Source organism: Syzygium oleosum, unplaced genomic scaffold (assembly GCF_021117445.2).
Source record: "Syzygium oleosum isolate NSW1041296 unplaced genomic scaffold, Sole_v2.1 Sole_v2.01, whole genome shotgun sequence".
Taxonomy (NCBI): domain Eukaryota; kingdom Viridiplantae; phylum Streptophyta; class Magnoliopsida; order Myrtales; family Myrtaceae; genus Syzygium; species Syzygium oleosum.
In genome coordinates, this window is record NW_026607485.1 from 17,193,796 (window position 1) to 17,218,672 (window position 24,877).

The 24,877-nt window shown below is 42.8% G+C and overlaps 1 long non-coding RNA gene across 1 annotated transcript; it reads left to right on the forward strand.

Moving 5' to 3' along the window:
- Positions 1-22,205: 22,205 nt before the first annotated feature.
- On the forward strand, positions 22,206-23,718 carry LOC130137746 (uncharacterized). The gene is made up of 2 exons (XR_008816119.1): positions 22,206-22,316; positions 23,088-23,718. It is a non-coding gene; the product is annotated as an uncharacterized LOC130137746 (long non-coding RNA).
- Positions 23,719-24,877: the final 1,159 nt, after the last annotated feature.

Below are 24,877 nucleotides of genomic sequence, written 5' to 3' on the forward strand. Positions count from 1 at the left end.
TTGGTCAATGGCTATTCAAAAGATAGGCATTCTAAGGCCAAGAAAAGAATTTCATCATGTCTGACTTCGGGTCTACAAGTTGAGAACCTCGAGGATAAGACAAGGTAATATTGCATACACTTCTTTAAGTGATGACTTCTTGTCATGAAATCATATTTTTAATCTCAACATCCCAATCTGAAGAGTCTTTGGGTAGAGGTTATAATGTTGGTATTGGGTAGGCTAAAAAAAGCTCAATTGTTTTTGAATTCAGGGTTTTTATGAAATTGGTGATCTTCTTGGCATCGCCACCCTTTTCTTTCGTCCACTAAGGGATTTTTTCTTAGCATGAACACAAGAGTCCCCTAGACTTTCATTAAGATTTTCAATCACTGATTTGTTGTGACTTTTGATTTTCACAACTTTTGCTTTTCTTTTGGCTTGACTTTTGTCATTCTTTCTTTTGAATGCTTTTCTTTCTTTTCCTTTGCTAATTTTTCTGGGCATTGGCCTTGCTTTTACCAGGCACACTGCTTTTTCATACCCCGGACTCCTTCGTCCTTGATCTTTTTGCATTCTAAGGACTCTGTGTTCTGCCCTTTTGCTTTCTATTTTATCAAAGTGGATCATATGCTCGTGCTCCAGTGCAAAGAGATGATCACCAACTTTGGGGTTCTGAAATGAATATTCAGGCTCAATTGGGTTTTGCCAAAGGTAAATGTGTTTGGGATATGGAAACGAAATGCTCTTCTTCCTTTTGGGATGTTGTGAGCTTCCATACAAATTCATCTGAGGTTATCACAGAAAGATTGATGCAAGCGTATGCAATAAAATCTTTCTTGATCCTATTCTCCATAAATGTCAATCGTGAACCTCCTAATTTGCCCCAGTGTGGGGTGGTTCTCAACATGTTTGTTTTTGGGAAATTCCTCCACTATTTAGGCTCAAATTTGGTTTGCAAGGGGTAATCATGTGTTTGGGATAGTGAAATGATATGCTTTTCATCATTTCAATTCATGTAATCATTGCGAATATCCCCTATTTCCTTCAGATGAGGTTTTCTCTCATTCTGATACTCATCCTTCCATTCACTCGAGTGTATAGGGGACGTGTTTGGATATGGCTTACCTTTCATCATTTGAAGGTCTTTCCATTTGATTTGATCCAAACTTTTTTCTATGAAATTTTTCATGACCTTCGTCAAAACTTCCTTCTTTTCTAAGGAATTCTGATGCATAATTTATACTCAAAGAATGCGTATTTCAAAACTCTTTGAGATAACCTTTTCATGTTAATCCGTTTGGGGAAAAGAAGTTTTATGTTCCATAAAATTAACCTCTTCGAGACCCAAATTTATGAGTTAGGGATACTTACCTGATTGGCTTGTCGATATCCCTCTTGATTGTTTTGCTTCTGATCTAATTGTTCCACTAGAGATTTGAAAATGAGATGTTCGAGCTCAAACTCATGGGTTAGGGATACTTCCCTGATCGGTTTGATGAGATCTCAACCTCTTGTTCATCTTGTCGTGATCATTCATGAAAGATTATCTCTTTTGATCTTTTCTTTCAGTTTCCCTGGGGATGATAAAAGGGAAAAGTTTATTAGAAAACAACATTGAGAAAATCGAATTTGAGAATGACACTTCCCTTTTGTTTTTCAACTCCGTTGAAAGATTTTAGAAGCCCTGAGTCATCTCAGATTTCCTTTTGTCATATCCTGCAAAATGAACAAACATGTTCTATGAAATGCATGATATGTACATGTTATGATTAGTGCCAACTTTCTTGAATGTCCTTCTTCATTTCATGGGTAGAAAATCTTGACAGCATCTGCATTTACAGGATAGGCTAGTTCTATTCCTATCATATCTACAAGAATTAGTGCTACAATGTATGGACCTTCGTAATTCGGAGTGAATTTCCGACGTGGATCTGAATTATTGGGAATGACCTTCTTCACAACTAGATCATCCATTTCAAAACGTTTTGGTTTCACCTTTCTGTTGAAAGATTTAGCAACTCTTTTCTGGTAGGCTTGTCCATGACATATAGCCCTTAATCTTCTCTCATCAATTATGTTCAGCTGTTCATATCTTTGTTGGCTCCATTCGGCTTCTGAGAGTTTTATTTGGGATAATATCCTCAATGAAGGAATTTCTACCTCAATGGGTAATATCGCTTCCATCCCATAAACTAAAGAAAATGGAGTTGCCCCAGTTGATGTTCGGATTGAAGTTCGGTATGCCATCAGAGCATATGGCAATCTTTCGTGCCAGTCACGATAGTTCTCAGCTGTTTTGGATAATATCTTCTTGATATTCTTATTTGCCGCTTCCACTGCTCCATTCATTTGTGGGCGGTATGGAGATGAATTTAAGTGTCGAATGTGGAAGTGTTCAAGCAAATTATTTACGATTTTGTTGTTCAAATTTGAACCGTTGTCAGTAATGATTGCTTCTGGAATTCTGTAACTAGCAATGATGTCCCGTTTGATGAATCTTGCTACATTCTTGGCGGTGACATTTGTATATGAATTTGCTTTAATCCACTTGGTGAAGTATTTTGTTTGCCACCAAGATAAAGCGATGCCCATTTGAGGCCTTGGGGTTAATTGGGCCAATCATGTCAATTCCCCACATTGAAAATGGCCATGGTTTTGACATTTGATGCAGCTCATTCGGCGGTGCATTAATTCTGTCTCCATAAACTTGACATTGGCGACAACACCTCACATGTTGAATGCAATCTGTTTCCATCGTCATCCAGTAATATCCCAATCTCATGATTTTGCGGGCTAAGAGATGGCCATTCATATGCGGACCACATTCGCCTTCATGGATTTCTCTCATGATTTGTTCAGCTTCTTTGCTATCAACGCATCTTAACAGGATCGAATCGAACGACTTTTTATACAGAACCTATCCACTGAGAAAGAACTTGTTGGCTATCTTTCTGATAAATTTTTTGTCGCCTAACTGGCTTTCTTCAGGAAATTCTCCTGCTTGTAAATACTTCTTGATATCGTGAAACCATGGTTCATTGTCAAATTCTGCTTGAACTACCATGCAGTGTGCTGGTTGTTTGAGAATATTGATTCTCAATGGTTTTATATCCATACCATCTTCAGCTCGGAGTAAGGATGATAAGGTTGCAAGAGCATCTGTAAAATGATTATGAGCTCTTGGAAGATAATTAAATGCTATTTCTTCGAATTCCTCTATCATTCCTTCTAGGTATTTGTGATAAGGAATCAGCTTTGCATCCCGAGTTTTCCATTCCCCAGTTGTTTGCAATATAATGAGCATGGAATCCCCATATACTTGCAACCTTTTTACCCTCATTGAAAGGGCTAATTGTAAGCCGAGAATGCACGCCTCATATTCAGCGATGTTATTGGTGCATGAGAATACCAGTTTTGCAGATATTGGATAGTGTTGGCCTTCTAGGGAGATCAGTACTGCCCCAGTTCTTGATCTAGATAGGTTGGTTGCGCCTTCAAAATACATGGTCCATTTATCATCGACCAAGGTCAATATGTGGTCATCAAGTCGTTCTTCAGAATTGGCGATATTTTGCGAATTTTCTGCTAGCATGTCTGCTATCGCTCGCCCTTTGATTGACTTTTGGGATGAACTCCTGATGTCGAACTCAGATAACAAGACTTGCCATTTGGTTAATTTCCCGACCAAGACGGATTTCTCAAGAAGATACTTGATCGGATCATTCTCAGTCACTAGCAAAATTTGGTGATGAAGGGTGTACTGCCTTAATCTGTGTAACACCCAAATTAATGCAACGCATGTCTTCTCAACTACAGGGCAATTCACTTCTGATGTTGTGAATTTCTTGCTCAAGTAATAAACGGCTTGCTCTATACCGTCATTTGGTCTTCTTTGTACAAGCACCGCTCCTAATGACTCATGGTGAATCGTCAAATATAAGATCAGCGGGACTTTAGGAATTGGTGGTACCAACACTGGTGGGCATACCAGATATTCTTTGATTTTGTCAAAAGCTTGTTGACATTCTTTATCCCACTTTACTTTGGCATTTTTCTTCAATAGTTTGAAGAATGGTTTAGCAATCTCAGAAAGCTGATAGATGAAGCGGGCAATGTAGTTTAATCGCCCCAACAAGCTTCTCACTTCTTTTACCATAGAAGGAGTCTTCAAGTCATGTATTGCCTTGATCTTGGAAGGATCAATTTCGATTCCTCTATTGCTGACCACAAATCCTAGCAATTTGCCAGATTTTGCCCCAAATACACACTTATTAGGGTTTAATCGCAACTTGCATTTTCTGAGTCTTTTGAACAATTTGCGAAGCACCTCAACATGGTCTTCTCCTTGTTTGGATTTTGCAATCATGTCATCAACATATATCTCAATTTCTTTGTGCATCATATCATGGAACAGAGTTACCATTGCCCTTTGATATGTGGCACCAACATTTTTCAGACCGAAAGGCATCACCTTATAACAAAATATGCCCCATGGTGTTATGAAGGACGTTTTCGCCTTATCCTCTTTCTTCATGAGGATTTGATTATATCCTGAGAAGCCATCCATGAATGAGAATGTTTCGAACCCAGCAATGCTATCCACTAATACATCAATATGTGGAAGTGGGAAATCATCCTTTGGGCTTGCTTTATTTAGGTCGCGATAATCAACACATACTCGCACCCGACCATCTTTCTTCATTACGGGTACTATGTTGGCAACCCATTCTGGATATGGCACTACTTCGATGAAACCGACCTTGAGTAATTTCATCACTTCTTCTTCTATTTTCTTTGCCAATTTTGGCTTTGTTCGCCTTAATTTTTTCTTCTTCGGTGGAATACTTGGATCAATTGGCAAAGCGTGTTCAACTATATTCATATCAAGGCCTGGCATGTCAGCATAAGACCATGCGAATATATCGTGATATTCCTCGAGAATTCTTTCTGATTCTACTGAAGGAAGACTTTCTCCAATCTTAACCTCTTTGGGGTTCTCCTTATCACCCAGATTAATAGTAATTGTTTTCTCTAACGTGAGTGGCTTTGATTCTTCATGACGGATCCATTCTCTTCTGATCCATTCCTCATCTTCATTATCCCCCTCAATATCATAAGTGATCTCCTTGGAGAGATTTGAGTCACCTATGAACCTATTATGGGTGTGTGAATGCTCATGCCTGACATGCAACAAACATGATTAGTAATTGCATATGAAATGAATTGATGCATGAGGTTTAACGAAAAAACCTTTTGGAAAATTATTTTGAAATTTGTTTTGAAGAGATCAAGAGAATAGAGCTAATCCTTGTATCCTTGGACATCCTTGCTCTTAAAACCATTTTCGCAATGAGGAGTCATACGGAAACCCAAAGCCTCAAGCCTCACGTGTGAGAGCGATATTCATCATTGGTTTGGTTTTGTTTCCATATGTCCTTAACAAAACTTTGAACACTTTTATTGAATTTGAAAAAATGCAATTACATCTATGTTGAAAGAAATGTAAATTGCAACTGAATTTAAACAACATCAACATGAAAAAGACAAATTGTAAAGGCAACAATAAGGAAAGAGTTCAAAAGAATCTTCCTACTCCAGTGTGTAGGTGTCTTCATCCTCAGTTATAATGACATTGATAATGTCTTCTTCGAATAAACCCAGCGTGTCAGGCTCGGTCTTTGCACGTAAATTTTCTTCTGAAAGCAGTTTGGGAGGCCCAGGAAAGTTTTCTCTGATATGAATCTAATGATAGGGTAACTCTTTAGCCTTACCCTTCCATGTTGATGTGTTAATGGTTCGATCACCTCGGCTTCCACGGCCTTTATGATTCTTTTGACCTTGGCCTCGGCCTCCATGGTGATTACTAATGACTTCATACCCCACTCCATACTTCTTCTTTGTACCAAATGGGATAATAGGTTCTTTAATTCCTTGCGCTTTTGTCCTAAGCCCACCATTATGGTTAAATCCATATTGGCATAACACTTTTCCAGACATAATAGACGATGCCGAAAATTCTGGAGTCTTCATGACACTACCAGCAGGAATTTGTATCATGGAAATCATTTCGAAGGAATGATAACTGGGCTCTTCTTTTATCTCCGGCTCGACATAAGGTATGGCACTTTCCTTGTAAGTGGCAAAGTCTGTCTCCCCGTGTACGGTAATCATTTTACCGTTAATAACAAATCGAACCTTTTGATGGAGACTAGAAGGAATGGCGCCAGCCATATGAATCCAAGGCCTCCCTAGCAGTAGGTTGAAGGTCCTTGGAATGTCTACCACTTGAAAATTAATCAGAAAAGGTACAGGGCCTATGTTTACTTCTAGCTCGATGTCACCGATAACATCCTTCTTCATCCCGTCGAACGAAAGTACGGTTACCTTTGAAGGTTTGATAAGTTCTTCACTAATCCCCAAGCGATGCAGTGTGTTTAGAGGAAACAAATTAAGTGCAGAACCATTATCGATCAGCACCCGTGACACTTCCTTGCCCCTGCATTTGACGGCAATATACAGGGCTTTATTATGGGAACGTCCATCAATTGGGAAATCTTCATCAGAGAAGGCAATCTGATCCTTTAGAAGAATGGCACCAACAAAGTCTTCCAGTTGTACCTCATTAATCGTCTCCGGGACGTGCACCCCATTAAGAAGATTCATAAGCACCGTTTTGTGGCTTTCTGAAGTCTTGAAAAGATCTAGTAAGGAAATCTGTATCGGCATCTTCCTCAATTGCTCAATTACTTCATATTCACTTGTCTTCATGACTGACAGCAACTGCTTGACATCCTCTTCAGTTACTCCCTTCTTTTCATGCTCACCTTCTTTTGGGACATAACATCTTCCCGATCTGATTATTGTATCAACTTCTTTAGGCGTGTAATCCCATGGTACACATTTGGTATCAAATTTCTCCTTTGGAGGCAAAGTGATGATCACAAGCTGCACCTTTTTCTCTTCGATCTTAGTTGACCAATTGAGAGCTCAATGGTAATTGGTTCAATATGATCCTTCTCTTTGTCAAGTCTATCCACTTCATCAAGATTAATCAATAGTGGTGTAATCATGGACACCATGCTTTTGTCAGCTTCAATAGTATCCATTCCACCCCAACCGTCAGGTACGATATTTTCCTCTTTGGATGCCCATGAAGGTGGTGTGTATTTGACACGGTAGTTATACCGGCCACTGTCTTGTCCCAGATAATCCACAATTTCGCCTCGTTTTCGCGCTTTGCGAACAAATCGCCTGTCCCTTTGGCGAGCTTTTTTTTTTCATTTTCTCGTCTTGATCTTCTTTCTCCTCAAGACTTAATTTGTTGATTGGGATTTCATCCATTCCTCCCCATCCATTGGGCACAATAGTTTCGTCTTTGAAAGCCTAGGGTGGAGGTGTGTACTTAACACGGAAGTTGTATTTTCCACTGTCTTGACCAAGGAGGTCTACAGTGTCACCTTGCTCAAATGAAGTTTGGGTAAATCGCTATTCACCCTGTAACATTCTGAATTTTCAATCCTTTTCCCGGGATTTATGAAATGAATATTTTGGCCAATGCACTTATAGTGAGATCTCACCTGGAACCGCGCATTCACGGGATGCTAACCTTAGGGGTAAGGCCATTACGGGATTGAGTTCGCACGACCAAAGAACTCGACCTTGGTTCGACCTTCGACCATAAGGATTGACGAGGGAATGTTTTGGGCCAACAGAGACCGATCTATTTGATTGATCGTGTCCGAAGGGAACTAGTGACAGACCCTCGCAATTATATGACAATCGAGGTCGCCTTGGTTCGAGCAAACTTAAACGTGATTTGACTTAGTGTCGGTCACGGGTCGAGAGCGAGTAATTCCAATGAGCCACCCGTTAGCTAGAGATAAGCTAAGGTCGCGATTGTTCGATTCTAGTCATTTCTTGGAATTCGGGCCCGGGAATCGAGAATTTTGAAAGTGACAATTTTTAGCGGCTAATGGCGTTTTTGGTGTGGCCAACCTTGGGGCCACCTATTTCTGTAAAAAAATGGATTTCGATCCGGGACCGGAAAAATGACCGTTTTGCCCCTGGGACCGCGAATGAATTTTGAGGACTGGATTAAGTTGGGGGACTGAGAAAGACCCTGTGTGGCCGAAAATAAGAGGACAAGAATGCCCCTCTCCCTTTATGGTTAATTATTCTTTTGCCCCTTGCATTATTGGATAAGATCAATTGCGGGCCGTTGGATGTGGATAAGATTAATTCTTGGCCATTGGATCGGAGGGGTAGATAGGGGGTATTTTGGTAATTTCTGGAGTGCAATTATTGGGGGGCACCATTTAAATATCATTTTCTTTCTCTATCTCTCTCATTTTCACTCTCTCACTATCTCTCTTCACCCTCCACCGATCGGTTCCCTCTCTCCCTCCTCTCCCTTGCGTGTGAACTACCTTGGCCGGCCACCAGCTCGCCCCCGCCTGATCGCCGCCCAGCCCAGCCGTCCGCGCCACCATCTCCTCCTTCCGGCCGCGCCTCACCGCTCGCCGTTCTCTCTCTCTATCTCGCTTGGCCCGTTCAGCTCAGCCACCCACCGAACCACCCCTGGCCGTCCTCCCCTGCCCTGTACGACCAGATCGCCACCCTCAGCCGCCCGATCGCCGCCCGCCAGCCGCCCGTCCACGGTGGTGCAGCCGCTCGCCTGCTTGATCGCTGGCGCCGCCGCTGCTGTTGTTCGGCTGCTGCTTCTGATCCGGCCATTCCAGCCACCCATCTAGCCTTGTTGTCACTCCTTTCTAGGGTAAGTGACTCCCCCAAATGTTACCTAGGACCTCGGGTATTGTTAGACACGTTTAGGACTTGATTCGGGTAGTTTAGGTGACTGTTTTGGAGCGTAGACCGAGGTTGGTTGTTGGGTTGTTCTGGACTAATTTGGTGGATGATAACGTGTGGTTTAGTGGACTCGGTTAGGGCTGTGATGGCGCGGAACGACTAGGGTGGAATTGTGTGATTGATTGGTAGTTATATGGCTTGAATGGGTTTGTTTGAATGATTGTGTGGCTTGTGATTATTGGCTGATTTGGAAATGTGTTTTGGGCTGAATAAGTGTGGCCGTGTGTGCCATGTGTGTGGCCGTGAGGTGTGGTGATGTGATCGCGCATTGAGGTCGCGTGCTAAGTGTGTGTGGTTGTGTGGTGTGCTCGTGTGACGAGGATGTGCATTTACGAAGTGGGTGTGGAGTGTGAGATTGTGTGTGTGTGGCTGTGTATATGTGTGGCGTGAGATTGGGTGTGGACGTGGTGTATGTGTGGTACGTGTGGAATGTATGGAACGAAGGTACGGAAATGTAGGATTGGTTGGAAAAGTTCCGTCCTGAGGCGTGTTCGTTTACGCGGGACAATGCCGTCCCTGACGAGGTGACGATGCCCGGCCCGACGGGGTGACGATGCTTGACGAGGTCAGAAGACCGTTAGCCTGATGCGTTTTACGCGGGCGCGGTAGAGATGGAAGTGAGAATGTAGGATTTCGTCCTGAGGCGTGTTCGTTTACGCGGGACAATGCCATCCCTGACGAGGTGACGATGCCCGGCCCAACAGGGTGACGATGCCTGACGAGGTCAAAAGACCGTTGGCCTGATACGTTTTACGCGGGCGCGGTAGTGGTAGAAAGTTGAGAATGAGTTGAAATTGGTTTGACGAGTGAGGACTGAGAAAGTTGACGCGTTGTATCGCGTATTGTAGTGCTCGATTATGGGGTAAAAACTGCTCGGCATGGTATGGGACGTGCCCAAGTGGGTTTTGCCTTATAATCGAGGTACGCGCGCGGTTATGATGCATTACTATGGAATGTGGGTTGTATTATGATCTAACATGCAGGGATGTGTATGATGGATTCCAGGTAGGATCATATGTGTTTGTTAGTTTGGCTGATCGTTGTGTGTTATGTGTGTTTCGTCTGGCGGTACGTGAAAGCCTATGTGGGGTTTGGGGTTGTGCACTTATTGAGATTCGTCTCATAGTTGTATAACCACCATTTCATACCCTCAACCTTAAACCCAGGAGGCTCGCCTCCCCGTTTTTGGAGTATGAAGAGCTGACCATGGTGCCCTAGTGGAGCTGCAGGCGATTTCCCGTATCGTGGTCCAGGTGATTTTCTGGGGGCTTGAGCCAGAGGACGCTGAAGCAGAGCGGAGGAGGGTGACCAGTAGGTTTCCCTAGGGTATTTTAGGGGTTGTGTAGAATAGGTCTGACCAGTAACCTTTTGTTCGATAGGTCAACCTATAGTGAAGTTAAATTACCCCAGCCACTTGATCTTTGTGTTATGTCGGTGGTTTCGGATGCTCGTTTGTTAAGTATGTTTGTAATATGATAATTGTATGTTTGGTGCCATGGCATTGTATAAATGAATGTTGTTGTTGTTTGACTGTCTTGATGATCTACCCCATCGTCGTCTTTTTAGTCAGGGGTTTTATATTCACTTCCGCATGTATCTCTGATGTTTGGGTTGGGTCGGCGATGTTCCTGGGACGTCGCAACTATTCGACCGGTGCGGGATGTCGTGAGCTCGAAGGGGTTCGAGGCGTGACATCCCCCGTGTTGAATTGGTATCAGAGCAAGGCTAGCTCGATCCCGGTACGGTCGAGACCTGGAGTGATAAGGAGCGACGGCTTCGGGGTAGTCAGTTAGGGAGCCCTTCATTAAATGCATGTTTATATTGATTATGCATGTCCTGTGAGTACGCGCCTGTGGTTGCTGAGTGGTTTGTTATGGTTATGGTGTTGATTGGGACGAAGGTGCGGCAAGACTTAAGGTGAGTACGAGAACCCTGTTGGTTGTTTGGTGATCTTGGTTTGATGTTGTGTGATTGGTTTGATGGTTGGGTGTTGGGTGTTGAGTGTTGGTTATCGAGTTTCGTGCCTAGGGCTCGGACTAGTATAGTTGTCCTAGGTCCCTGATTACCGTATAGAATTATAGCAGGTAGGAGGATAGCGTGAGCTCGTGAGAATGAATAGGAGAGGTGCAGGAGCAGGAGGCTCGTCGAGTTCTCAAATCCCAATCGGGGAAGATTCGTGTATGGAAGGAGTTCTTAGGGTGTTAGAGAGAATTGAGAATATGTTGGATAGGCAAGCTCAAGAGCGAGATAATGCGACCGCCCAAGCTGCTGAGGCTGCAGCTGCTGTAGTTAATGAGAATGCTGGTGATAGAAATAGGAACCGACAGATGCATCAGATAGTAGAACAATTTTTGAAATTGAAACCGCCCAAGTTTGAAGGAATAGGAGATTCGGAGGTTGCTTCTAAATGGGTTGAGGAGTTAGAAAAAGCTTTTGCTTTATTGGTGGTGTAGGAAGCAGGATAGATTTGGCTCGTTTGACTATGTATGATTTTGATACGATTATGGGCATTGTTAGAGACAGTACGAGACTCAGGGTTCCGGTTCGAGGTAGGACACCTCTCCCGGCTGATGATAATGTTAAGAATTGAACCGGAAGTGCGGATTAAAATGCAGGCGTTGCAACCTACGGACCCCGAGATTTAGAAAATTCTAAAGATGGATGGTACTAAGAGGAAACCGGACTTCCAAGTGTCCGAGGATAGAATTTTGAAGTTTTGAGGATGATATGCCTGCCCGATGATTTGGAACATAAGAAGAGATTTCATCGGGAGCACATAGGAGCAGTTATAGTATTCACTCGGGCAGTATGAAAATGTACTCGAAATTGCGGTAGCATTATCGGTGGGATAAAGTGGGAGAAAGGAGGAGTGAAACGTCATCACCCCCATTTGTTGGATGGCTGAGTATAGTTGCAAATTTCGAGGACCAAATTTTTATTAGGGGGGAAGAATTGTAACATTTTCAATTTTCGATCCTTTTCCCTGGATTTATGAAATGAATATTTTGGCCAATGCACTTATAGTGAGATCTCACCCGGAGCCGCGCATTCACGGGATGCTAACCTTAGGGGTAAGGCCATTACGGGATTGAGTTCGCACAACCAAAGAACTCGATCTTGGTTCGACCTTTGACCATAAGGATTGACGAGGGAATGTTTTGGGCCAACAGAGACCGATCTATTTGATTGATCGTGTCCGAAGGGAACTAGTGACAGACCCTCGCAATTATATGACAATCGAGGTCGCCTTGGTTCGAGCAAACTTAAACGTGATTTGACTTAGTGTCGGTCACGGGTCGAGAGCGAGTAATTCCAATGAGCCACCCGTTAGCCAGAGATAAGCTAAAGTCGCGATTGTTCGATTCTAGTCATTTCTTGGAATTCGGGCCCGGGAATCGAGAATTTTCAAAGTGACAATTTTTAGTGGCCGATGGCGTTTTTGGTGTGGCCAACCTTGGGGCCACCCATTTCTGTAAAAAAATGGATTTCGGTCCGGGACCGGAAAAATGACTGTTTTGTCCCTGGGACCGCGAACGAATTTTGAGGACTGGATTGAGTTGGGGGACTGAGAAAGACCCTGTGTGGCCGAAAATAAGAGGACAAGAATGCCCCTCTCCCTTTATGGTTAATTACTCTTTTGCCCCTTGCATTATTGGATAAGATCAATTGTGGGCCGTTGGATGTGGATAAGATTAATTCTTGGCAATTGGATCGGAGGAGTAGATTGGGGGTATTTTGGTAATTTCTGGAGTGCAATTATTTGGGGGCACCATTTAAATATCATTTTCTCTCTCTATCTCTCTCATTTTCACTCTTTCACTCTCTCTCCTCACCCTCCACTGATCGGTTCCTTCTCTCCCTCCTCTCCCTTGCACGTGAACTACCTTGGCCAGCCACTAGCTCGCCGCCACCTGGTCGCCGCCTAGCCCAGCCGCCCGCGCCGCCGCCTCATCCTGGTGGCCGCGCCTCACCACTCGCCGTTCTCTCTCTATGTCTCGCCTGGCCCGTTCAGCTCAGCCACCCACCGAGCCACCCCTGGCCGTCCTCCCTTGCCCTATACGACCAGATCGCCACCCTCAGCCGCCCGATCGCCGCCCGCCAGCCACCCGTCCACGGTGGTGCAACCGCTCGCCTGCTTGACCGCCGGCGCCGCCGCTGCTGTTGTTCGGCTGCTGCTTCTGATCCGGCCATTCCAGCCACCCATCCAGCCTTGTTGTCACTCCTTTCTAGGGTAAGTGACTTCCCCAAATGTTACCTAGGATCTCGGGTATTGTTAGACACGTTTAGGACTTGATTCGGGTAGTTTAGGTGACTGTTTTGGAGTGTAGACCGAGGCTGGTTATTGGGTTGTTGTGGACTGATTTGGTGGATGATAACGCGTGGTTTAGTGGACTCGGTTAGGGCTGTGATGGTGCGGAACGACTAGGGTGGAATTTTGTGATTGATTGGTAGTTATATGGCTTGAATGGGTTTGTTTGAATGATTGTGTGGCTTGTGATTATTGGCTGATTTGGAAATGTGTTTTGGGCTGAATATGTGTGGCCGTGTGTGCCATGTGTGTGGCCGTGAGGTGTGGTGATGTGATCGCGCATTGAGGTCGCGTGCTAAGTGTGTGTGGTTGTGTGGTGTGCTCGTGTGACGAGGATGTGCATTTACGAAGTGGGTGTGGAGTGTGAGATTGTGTGTGTGTTGCTGTGTATATGTGTCGCGTGAGATTGGTTGTGGACGTGGTGTATGTGTGATACGTGTGGAATGTGTGGAATGAAGGTACGGGAATGTAAGATTGATTGGAAAAGTTCCGTCCTGAGGCGTGTTCGTTTACGCAGGACGATGCCGTCCCTGACGAGGTGACGATGCTCGGTCTGACGGGGTGATGATACCTGACGAGGTCAGAAGATCGTTAGCCTGATGCGTTTTACGCGGGCGCGATAGAGAAGGAAGTGAGAATGTAGGATTCCGTCCTGAGGCGTGTTCGTTTACGCGGGACAATGCCGTCCCTGATGAGGTGACAATGCTCGGCCCGACGGGGTGACGATGCCTGACGAGGTCAGAAGACCGTTGGCCTGATGTGTTTTACTCGGGCGCGGTAGTGGTGGAAAGTTGAGAATGAGTTGAAATTGGTTTGACGAGTGAGGACTGAGAAAGTTGACGCGTTGTGTGAGTTCGTGTACGAGTGTGGTTTGTATCGTGTATTGTAGTGCTCGATTATGGGGTGAAAACTGCTCGGCATGGTATGGGACGTACCCAAGTGGGTTTTGCATTATAATCGAGGTACGCGCGCGGTTGTGATGCATTACTGTGGAATGTGGGTTGTATTATGATCTAACATGCAGGGATGTGTATGATGGATTCCAGGTAGGATTGTATGTGTTTGTTAGTTTGGCTGATCGTTGTGTGTTATGTGTGTTTCGTCTGGCGGTACGTGAAAGCCTATGTGGGGTTTGGGGTTGTGCACTTATTGAGATTTGTCTCATAGTTGTATAACCACCATTTCAGACCCCCAGCCTTAAACCCAGGAGGCCCGCCTCCCCATTTTTGGAGTATGAAGAGCTGACCATGGTGCCCTAGTGGAGCTACAGGCGATTTCCCGTATCGTGGTCCTGGTGATTTTCCGGGGCCTTGAGCCAGAGGACGCTAAAGCAGAGCGGAGGAGGGTGACCAGTAGGTTTCCCTAGGGTATTTTAGGAGTTGTATAGAATAGGTTTGACCAGTAACCTTTTGTTCGATAGGTCGACCTATAGTGAAGTTAAGTTACCCCAGCCACCTGATCTTTGTGTTATGTCAGTGGTTTCAGATGCTCGTTTGTTAAGTATGTTTGTAATATGATAATTGTATGTTTGGTGCCATGGCATTGTATAAATGAATGTTGTTGTTGTTTGACTGTGTTGATGATCTACCCCATCGTCGTTTTTTTAGTCAGGGGTTTTATATTCGCTTCCGCATGTGTCTTTGATGTTTGGGTTGGGTCGGCGATGTTCCTGGGACGTCGTAACTATTCGACCGGTTCGGGATGTCGCAAGCTCGAAGGGGTTCGGGGCGTGACACACCCTGCCGAATCCTCTCTTTTTGCTCTTCAAATATATCTTCCTCATCACAGGAAGGAATCTTCTTTTGTTTGCTGAGCTCATCGTCCATACCGCCCCAACCATCGGGCACAATCATTTCATTTTTAAAAGCCCACGGTGGTGGAGTATATTTTACTTGGAAGTTGTATTTGCCAGAATCTTCTCCCAAGTTATCTATAACCTCCCATTTTAAGAATGCTTCATGGCGAAAGCGAGCATCTCCTTGTCGGGCTGACTTTAATTTGGTCTTATATTCATCTTCTTCATCGGGCCTTATTATTTCTTCCTCTGTAAGGACCATATTTACCACATTGTGCTCAGGAAGAGGGTTCTGATGCACATTTGGCTCTGGCTCTTGAAAGCTTAATATCTTCTTGTCTATGAGTTGCTGGACTTTGTATTTCAAGACTGTACAATTGTCCACACCGTGCCCTCTTTCTCCCATGTGGTATGTGCAAGTCTTCGACTCATCGTACCAGGGAAATCTTGTAGGATTATCTCTTAGCATTTCTTTGGCCACCAAATGCCTTTCCAACAGAATCGGTAGTAGTTTCGACAACGGCCGTGGCAACGGGGTGAATTGCCTTACGGGCTTTTTCTTTGGCTCGAATGGCTTTGAACTTCTCCAACGGACATTGGACTGCTTTGGGAATGAAGCTTGATTAACGTTAGGGCTAGATACCATAGCCATGTCACGTATAGGTTCTTTATCCTTTCTTCTAGGATACGGTCTCCGTGCTATCGCCTCTTGAGATTTCTTCTCCTTTAATGACCATTCGATTCTTTCACCAACCTTCACCAGCATGGTAAATGTTTGGCAGCCCGATATATGCAACTTGTCGTAATACTCAGTTGGTAACGACTTCAAGAAGAGTTCAATAAGCTCGTCCTCACTTATAGCCGGTTTGACTTGTGAGGCTACAGCTTTCCATCTTTGAGCGTAGGCTCTGAATCCTTCGTTTCTTCATTTCTTGGTTCTAACTAAATCCTCCCGGGTTGAGAGTACTTCGACATTGAATTTGTATTGGCGAAGGAATTCTCCTGCCAAATGGTCCCATTCTGTAAAATCTTCTATATCAAGAGCGGTATACCATGCCAAGGGTGCTCCCTTAAAGCTATCTTGAAATGTACTGATAAGAAGTGGCATATTATCTGAATATCTTGCCATCTTACGGAGATAATATTTCAAATGGCTTTTAGGATAGCCAGTTCCGTCATATTTATTCACGAACTCCGGTTCTTTGTAATTTTATGGAACCACCACCTTTGCGTAAGGCGATAATCTATCAAATCTTTGAAGCTCATATCCTTGGCTTGCAAGGCATTCTTCAATTTTGGCCAATCGTTTGGCCTCCTCTTCATCCTTGGATGTCTTTTTAACCCGAATATCTTCTTCCAAATCCACCATTTCAGGTGCAGATTTTGGAGGATTTTCCTCAATTAATTCTTTACTTCTTATTGTCTCTTCAACAGGTACCTCAGCGGTATTTGCAGCTCCTGGATTTGAAACTATAGGATAAGATCCCCTCGCAGCTATAATGAAGGTCTTCATTTCTGCCATCATGGCAGCCATTTGTGTCATCTGGTTCTCTACTTCAGCTAACCGAGTGCGAGTCTCTTCCTCAGCCATTTTTATTTGCAAGCGAGTTCGAGGTCTTCTACCTTCCGTTGTTAAACAACCTGCTTTCATGAAAACCATCGAGATATTAGAATTGATGAAATGAATATGAAGACCTATATTCTTTCAATTGTATGTTTTCTTGTGATTAACAAGGATAAGAACTTTTACACAAGCCTTAGCCTTGTATAAAACTTCTCATCAATGTTTTTCTCAAGGAACCATACAATTCAAAGAATTGTAATCCATGGTGATTGTTTCTTTTATGCGAAATGTGTTTTAAAACTTCATCAAACAATCATGCATCAAGTAATTGTTTTAATTTTAAAGATTCATATTACAATGTTTTACATCAAAATGGGGAAACACTAGCTTAAACAAGTCTAAGCCTCTTGCTAGCTAAGGTAGCTTCAGTCTCTTTATATTCCTTGACTCGTGTCTCCCATTCTTCCACGTCAATCGTAACCTCTTCGGGAACGTACGGCTCGACACCTGGCGTGCTCGGCACAATGTACTCCGGAATGTATGGCTCATCAAGATGGGTAATAATACTCAAAGGTACATATGGTTCGACATCAATCGGTCTTTTATCCTTCAACCATTCTATGTACTCGTTGGATGCCAAGAAGAGCTTCATTTCTCCTTGTAAATCTTCGGGCCATTACACTATTTGCTTGGTTGATTTCTTCAAGGAATACATGATCTTCTGAACCTTTATTTGCAACTCCTTACTTTCTTTCTCCGATTGGGATTTTTGTGGTATATCAAATGTGAATTCCTCGGGATGCCAAGTAGGTGGAACTTGTTGAATTATTCCAAATTGTCGTACTACTCTTAGTGGGCAATAAGCGGCTCCACCATTCAATCCAAGCAATGGCACCAAGTTGCCTTCTTGACAAGTGATTTGAGCTGTCACTATTTTTGGCCATTGAATTCTCCATTGGAATTGGTCGGGAGTCAATGCCCTAATGAAGTTTGCCCACTCATGAAAAGAGTATTTTGGCAATTTGTCTTGGAGCTTCGAATACCTCTCAATAAGGTTGGTAGATAAGTCGATCTCTCTAATGCGCATATGACATTCCCAAGGTCGGATATGGGAAATGAACCATACAGAAAGTAACCCGCCTGAGGCTTGCAGTACACCTTTTTGGTGACGTTGGTATTTGTTCAAAGAAATGATGGTTTCCGCTAAAAGCATATTGGAGAAATCCCATTTTAGGCAAATTTGCCTAGCAATCACCGCAACAAGAGGATTCAATCTGGTCTTTGATGTAGGGAATAAGATGAACCCGAAGAAAGCAAGGATGAAGACTCTCGCGGAAGTACTCCCAGTTTCCTTTGGCAATTTGGAGTAATTAGCCACCAAGTAGGATAAAGGAACTTCCCGGTGTTCGACTTGATCAACTTTTCCACTTGAGGAGTCTTCAAGTTCAAAAATTGGCTATGACACTCGTGGGTTTCAATCCAATTGGGGGCTCAACGATTCTTGATTCGAAATCAATCCCAATGGTCGTCTTATACTCTTCTAATGTAGGTACCATCTCATGCTCGCCTAATTGGAATGTGGCGGTGGTAACTTCCCAAAAATGGGATAATGCTTGAATCAAGCTCACTTGGTACTCTAGATTGATGAGTTTGAACAAATATCCCAATCTTTCACTCACGTAGGCTTTGTTGCCTTTAGTCATATTCATCCACCATGCCAAAAGCTCTTTCCTTGGAACCGGGATGACTTGTATGTCTAGTTTCCCCATTTCGATCTAACCATGCAAAAAGTTCATTATTAGTCACCATGGATTAATTTTAAATGCCCCTATTTTAATTATATGTCCTTTTATGGACAAAATGGAGGTAAAGCACATTTGTATTCTTATGACGTAATACAAATGCCACTTCTAATCCATTTATGCCTTAAAAGATCATATACTTGAAAATGTGAATGAAACCAATGTTTAAAGCAAATGCCTTTTGACATGCTCCATTTTGACCATAAAGTACTACCCTATGGTTTACAACTTCGAATACATCGAAAATAGACTTTCGGCAAATGGGATTGTATTTGTCACATCTTGAGCATTCAATCTATTTGAATTATATTGAAAATCATCATGGACCTATACATTCCATCTAGAAATGAAAAATGTGAACAAATGGAGCATGCCACCCTATTCATTCATTCTAGTATGAAAAGGCATTTTGTCCAAACATTGATTGTCATTTGGGCATTTTTTAACAAAATGGTGTCAACTAACTTTCCATAATTGAAAAGATGAGAGAAGTGGAACGACACTTACTTATCGACACATTTTTGCTTGTTTTAGGTATACCAACCACAAAGACAGTCATATGCAACAAGTGAGGCTTTGACACCTAAAAGGGTGGGGATATACTAAGGGCTCAAGGTCACCACCTTAATGGACAAGAGATTCCATTCCAATAGGCGATCGGCCTAAAGTAATGGAATATTATTCCATCTCGGTGATCGGTATCGTATTTAAACAATCCCATGAGCAATCGGCTCATAGTTTTGCCTAAACACATACCTCATAAGGGTGATCCTAAATGTAGCCGGGGTTGGGCCACGGATAGTGTGTGCGGAAAGTGTAGTGCTAAAGTAATTTAAAGGCAAGCACTACAATTTATAACCAAACGGCACTTCTAAAAATTTGGTCAAAATCACCTTCAATTCTAACACCATCCTGCAAAACAAAGGTAAGCATAGACTACACCCCTTATACCTCCCACCTGCATCACCATTTAATACGCCATTAGTGGAACGTACCTGGGATCCTTGCGAGCACAAATGCATGCATATCGTTCTATCTAGGCCTAAGTCCACTTAGAAATTTAAGATTTCCCCAGCGGAGTCACCAAGCCTGTCGCACCACGCTCTCGCGTGCTTTACGATGGAGGTATTTTTCTATACGGGCTTCTCCCAGACCATACCTCACGTGATAGCGGGGTTTGTTTGATCTAAATTTAAACCTGGAGTCGCCACTAGTCATTTACGGTAGGTCGACTAGAAACCTAATTGAGGTACAGGAGAAATACCGCAATTCTACGAACCAAAGATTCTGGATAAGGGACTTGGTTACGTTAACGATCCCAAATTGAGACCATTAACGCCCTTTCGGTATCTAAGAACGATATGGCATGTCTAGCGTATCACACGGATCCCTAAGGTCACTTCACTAATCTAATCATAGACAGACAATTAAGCATCCAAGAATCAAATGCACATCCAATGGCAAATCAATCACAGCAACCCTAATTTGGTCACTAGAAATGAAAACCTACTCAAACCCTAACAAAGCTTTAATAGCTTGTTCCTTTCATTATTTAGGGTTTAGGGGTTTTTAGGGGTTTTGGCCCTAAATTTGGAATTTTCCAAATTATGTCACTTAGGTATTTTGGAAAATCCAAATTTCACTTTTTATGACTGGCGACAATGATTTTTAATCATTCTGTGGATTTTCAAAATTTTTGATTTTTTTTATTGATTTTTTTTTTCGGAAAAATTTTTAAATCGAGAAATGATTTTTTATGACTTTCTGGAAATTTTGGTGAATTTTCTAATTTTTCAATTTTTTTATTGATTTTTCAGAATTTTCAAAATTTTTATTTGTATTTTCTGAAATTTCGAAATTTTTATGAATTTTCGGAAAATTTTTGAATTTTTTCTGAATTTTCTGTGATTTTTATGATTTTTGTGAATTTTCTACAAATTTTCCTAATTTTCTAAGAAAATCTCAATTTTTTTGTGATTTATTTATTTTTTTTAGAATTTTTCTATTTTTTGAATTTTTTTCTCGTGCCGAGGGGAATGAACCGGACCAGACCGGTTCGGACCGGTTCGGCCTCGGCCGAACCGGCCGTCGCCGGCGAGCACGGTGCCAAAACGGCACCGTTTTGGGTTTCCCTCATTTAGGCATTTTAACAAACGATTGGTGTGCATGGATTTGCATTTTTTTGTTCTCAAGACTGCCGGTTCGGGCTCACCGCCGGCGACCTTCCGGTGACATTTTGGTCATTCTAATTATACCATTAGCAAGCCCATATGTTCTATTTTCCATCTAGCCTATTCCGGTCGCCGTCGGACCTTCTCCGGCTGGCGAAAAATTGATCCTAATAGCCTAACTTGTAAACTTTTCTAAACTTATAATTTCCAGAATTGCTAATCCTAATTCTAACCTCCTTGGCCGTCTAAATCATTCAAAATAGACATCAAATCATCATACAAGGTTAGGGAAGGCCTACTTGAACGGCCATTGGCCATGGTGACACTCCGGCGAGCACCTCGCGAGCTCCGGCGAATTTCGGCAATGGTGGCCGAGAAGGTTTTATGCAGTTTTTATGGCCAAAATGCAATCAAGGAACATAAAACATGATCAGAAACTAGCTTCAAACATTCACAAGTCTAAAATCGTAAGGAAAATCGCATGAACATCAAAACTTGGGTTCTGGAATTTTTTCAAAAATAGGGCAATGAGCGATCTTTACCGCTTTCGTTTGATGATCCGACGAGGTTCCGAGACCAGTGATGGTCACAGAGTTCTTCCTTAACACCACGGCTTCAAGACCGTAGCTTTGGAATCGCCGGCCGGGGCTTGTTTTCGGACCTTCGCGGACTGGCTTCGCCACCGGCTCGCCGGACGTGGAGGATCACAATCAGAGCTGATTCGCCGGCGTTTTCTCGTCGAAGAAAACACCGATCACTCGATCTTTGAATCCTCTACACGTCTCTAACACTCTCTCTCTCTCTTTCTCGCTCTTTCTCTCTCTTCTCTCTCTCGGGAATTTTCTCGAATACCTTCTCTTTTTCTTCTTCAGTTTTTTTCTTCTTTTTTGTTCTTCGATTTCCCGCTCAAAAATCGTTGAAACTGACTCCCAATCGGTTGGAGTCGTTAACCTGTGCCAGCTGGAGATTCTCCAGCTGGCATCTCGATCAAACACGTGCTAGATTGATCGGGATAAGTAGGCAAAGTCATAGGCACACTCGCGGGAAATTCTGGGTTTATTGCGTTTTGGCCGAGTCGGGCGAGGAAGAAGGACTGTTCGGGTCGGGTCGGGTTGACCCGCCCGACCCGGCAGTTCCGGTTTTGCATAAAATTGCAAATTAAATCTAATTTTGACCGAATTTTCGAAATTTGACCCTAAAATTGAATTTCCCAGCATGTTCCGAATCCAAACATATAATTTTCCCCAATTTTCATTATAATTGTGCCCAAGATTTTCTCATTTTTATATCGGATTAATAGGGTTTTGTTCAATTCAAGGTCTTAATGACCTGATCAGGCAAAATTGATGCCAAAATTGCATTACTCACCCCTGATTAACCCTAAAAATGATAATCTCACATTTCGAAAATTTCATTTTGGGCATGATTCCCAATTTAGGTTCAAAATTCTTAATTTTCAATCAATTTTTGGGGATTTTTTATTTTTACATCAAATTGTGAAATTGGACTGACCATTATGCAATTAAGGCTGCGCATGACAACGTGCCAAATAGTGTTTCATTCTGTTCTTTTGTTTCCAGAATCAGTTTGAGAACAGAAATGTGTTTGTTTAATTTTTTGATTCTGGGCACATTTTTGTAAAAAATTGTTCCCAGAATCAGTTTTAGAACAGAATCAAGAATAAAAAAAAAGTAGCTTCTTGATTCTGGAACAAAAAAAAGAATCAAAAACAACAACTTCGTTTTCTTCTCCTGCCCAGAACTCATTTTACTCGTGGAGTTCACGACTGCTGCTCCTTCACCAACGAGGCTGCTCCTTCTCGTTTGAGGTGAGTTCTTGGTGATGAGTTGCAACTATGGAGAGACGCCGTCGCGGCGGCGGCGCTAGGGCAGCCGTCGCCGATCTGGGTAAGGGCTCACGCGGCGGCGCGAACTCGAGAGAGCCATCGCCGACCTGGGCGAGGGCGGCGCTCGCTCGAGCCTCGGCCGTCGCCAAGATGGGCTCGCGCGGCTGCCCTCGGTCGCGCGAGCCCTTGCCTTGATCGGCGACGGTTACCCAAGCGCCGCCGCCGCTGCAGATCTGGGCAAGGGCTCGCTCGAACGAGTTCCGCCGCGCTCGCCCATCTTGGCGACGGCCGATCTGGGCGAGGGCTCGCTTGCGAGCCAACACTATCCTCACCTGCGTTAGCCTCTCCAGGTCACATCTCAACCATTTTGTTCCTTTGTGTGAACTCTAATCCCTCCACCAAATTGGTGAGAACACCATCATGTCCCTGCCTCTGTTTATTTTGCGTGGCTCTGAATCTCCGCAAATTCATTTTGCGGCCTCAAATTCCCATTTTTTGACGCCTTCCCACTTCACGTTTACGTGTTGTAATCTTGGGTTTCCCTCAAAACCTGAACTTTCCTCATCGACTGCACAATTGGTTCCATTCCCAGTTTTTTCTTTTTCTAACTTGTGACGTTGTTTTATGCAACTATGGTGATATGGTATTGGTCATTGGTAATTGTCTCGTGTTGCTTTTCACAACGGCAATCCTTTTTGCATTGGGGGTGGTGATTTTCATTTGTTAAATGGTTCTGCTATTTTTGTTCATCAGATTACACAGGCTGATTGGTGATTAATCAATTTGAGTAGAACTTCGTTTCGCCTGGATTCAGCTCCACGCTTCTGTCGATTGCTTTCTGTAATTTGTCCAAGTTGATTCACAAAGGTAAAATCCTCACCTGTTATTGAAATGATTTCTCTCTTCATTGTTCTAGTTCTGATTATTATCAATTGGAGATTCATGGAGCCATTTGTTATGCCAAGCAAAGAAAACAAGAGGAACCATTTTTAATGAAGGTTTCATTGATATGTGAGCTTTTCTTATGGTCCTTGGCTTGGAATGTGGTATGACAAGACTATGTTAACTTCATGAAATTGCCGATAATCCTGTGGACTGTTGGCAGGGCCAAGGCCGCCTTTCTTGTGGTTATCCATGGTGGACAATCTGTATTACTTCTGTAGGTGCATTATATTGTGCAGTATGCACATAAGAAGACCATTAGAAGTATTAACATTCTAGTGTGTAGGCAAGCAGACTTAATTTGCACTGCTGTCTGGGTGTATTTTTCATTAGTTGTCAGTGAGCAAGCTTGCTGTACCTGAAGTATCTTTATAGTGAGTTATATGTTGATAAGAACATCGTTGGATCAAGGGACTGGAATGCTAGTCCGTTTATTTTTCAATTTTGTGACTTAACTTCTTAGATGACTAGAAAATCTCACCTTTTGGGGAGTTCAGTACTGATGAGTAGAGCCAATTAATAGGAGGAAAGCTAGTGCGAGATTTTGAGAGTCCATGCTTTCATGTGAATTGCAAAATGGGTCATGCCATGAAAAGATGGGTATTGTTTGTTGGGCATTATGCTCTTTACTTAGCTGAAACAAACAGCTTTCTTTTAGGAACTTCAGCCCAAGCCTTTAGTACTAGCCTCAACTTAGTGGTAATATGGATTCTTGCAATTGTTATTTTTGTGACTTTCGTAAAAAGATGAACATATGCACACAAATATGTCATACTTTATAATATAATTTTGGCTTATTATTTGTGTTTTCACTTAATTCCAAGAACAGTTCAGGTCAAAACTTTTCTAGGGACAGTTTGGAGAAGCAACTTCTCTACTTTGGCCTTTATAGGTTGAGGACTTGAAGTTTTATTTAATATTAACTAGGAGCTCCTACCTGTATAGATAACTGCAGATTCAGTACACCAAAAGAAAGAAAGAGCATAAAAACTTAGGCAATTCCTTGTGATTCTTACCGTGGCTGCTTTTACGCTGGGCAAGGGAGAGTAGAGGATGATACTTCTTATGTTTTTGTTCCGGGTCCTCTCTTCTGCTTTTTCTTTGTCCACAGTCCCAACAACTACTGATTTCTTGGAGATATCGTCAACATTCAAGTCCTTAGTACCCAGTGGCTCAAGTCCAATAGCAGCATAAGATATGCTCTTAAGAATTAAGATTTGAGTCTTGGGTTTACACGGGACATCCACTACAACTGATAAATGTTTTAAAATACATTGGGTAGCTTGTATTTTACTCTTTTGGCCAATGAGTTTTGTCTGCTAAATTCTTTTTTCTTTAGTGTAAATTAGGCCCTCAGCAGGTTCTCTTTCATTATGGAGATCCGGAGTATCCATTTGGAGCTACAGAAGTGGAGGTTGCAGATGATACATCACATGAGCAAGCAGTTGAGATAAACATGCTTAGGAAAAGTATTGCAAATAAAATGGCAAGGGATAACAATATGCCCGAGATTCCATGATATTGTATTTCCGACTTTTGTAATATTGTTTTTAAATACTATATAACGACGGGAAAGGATCCTTATGTGTCTTGAGTTTTTG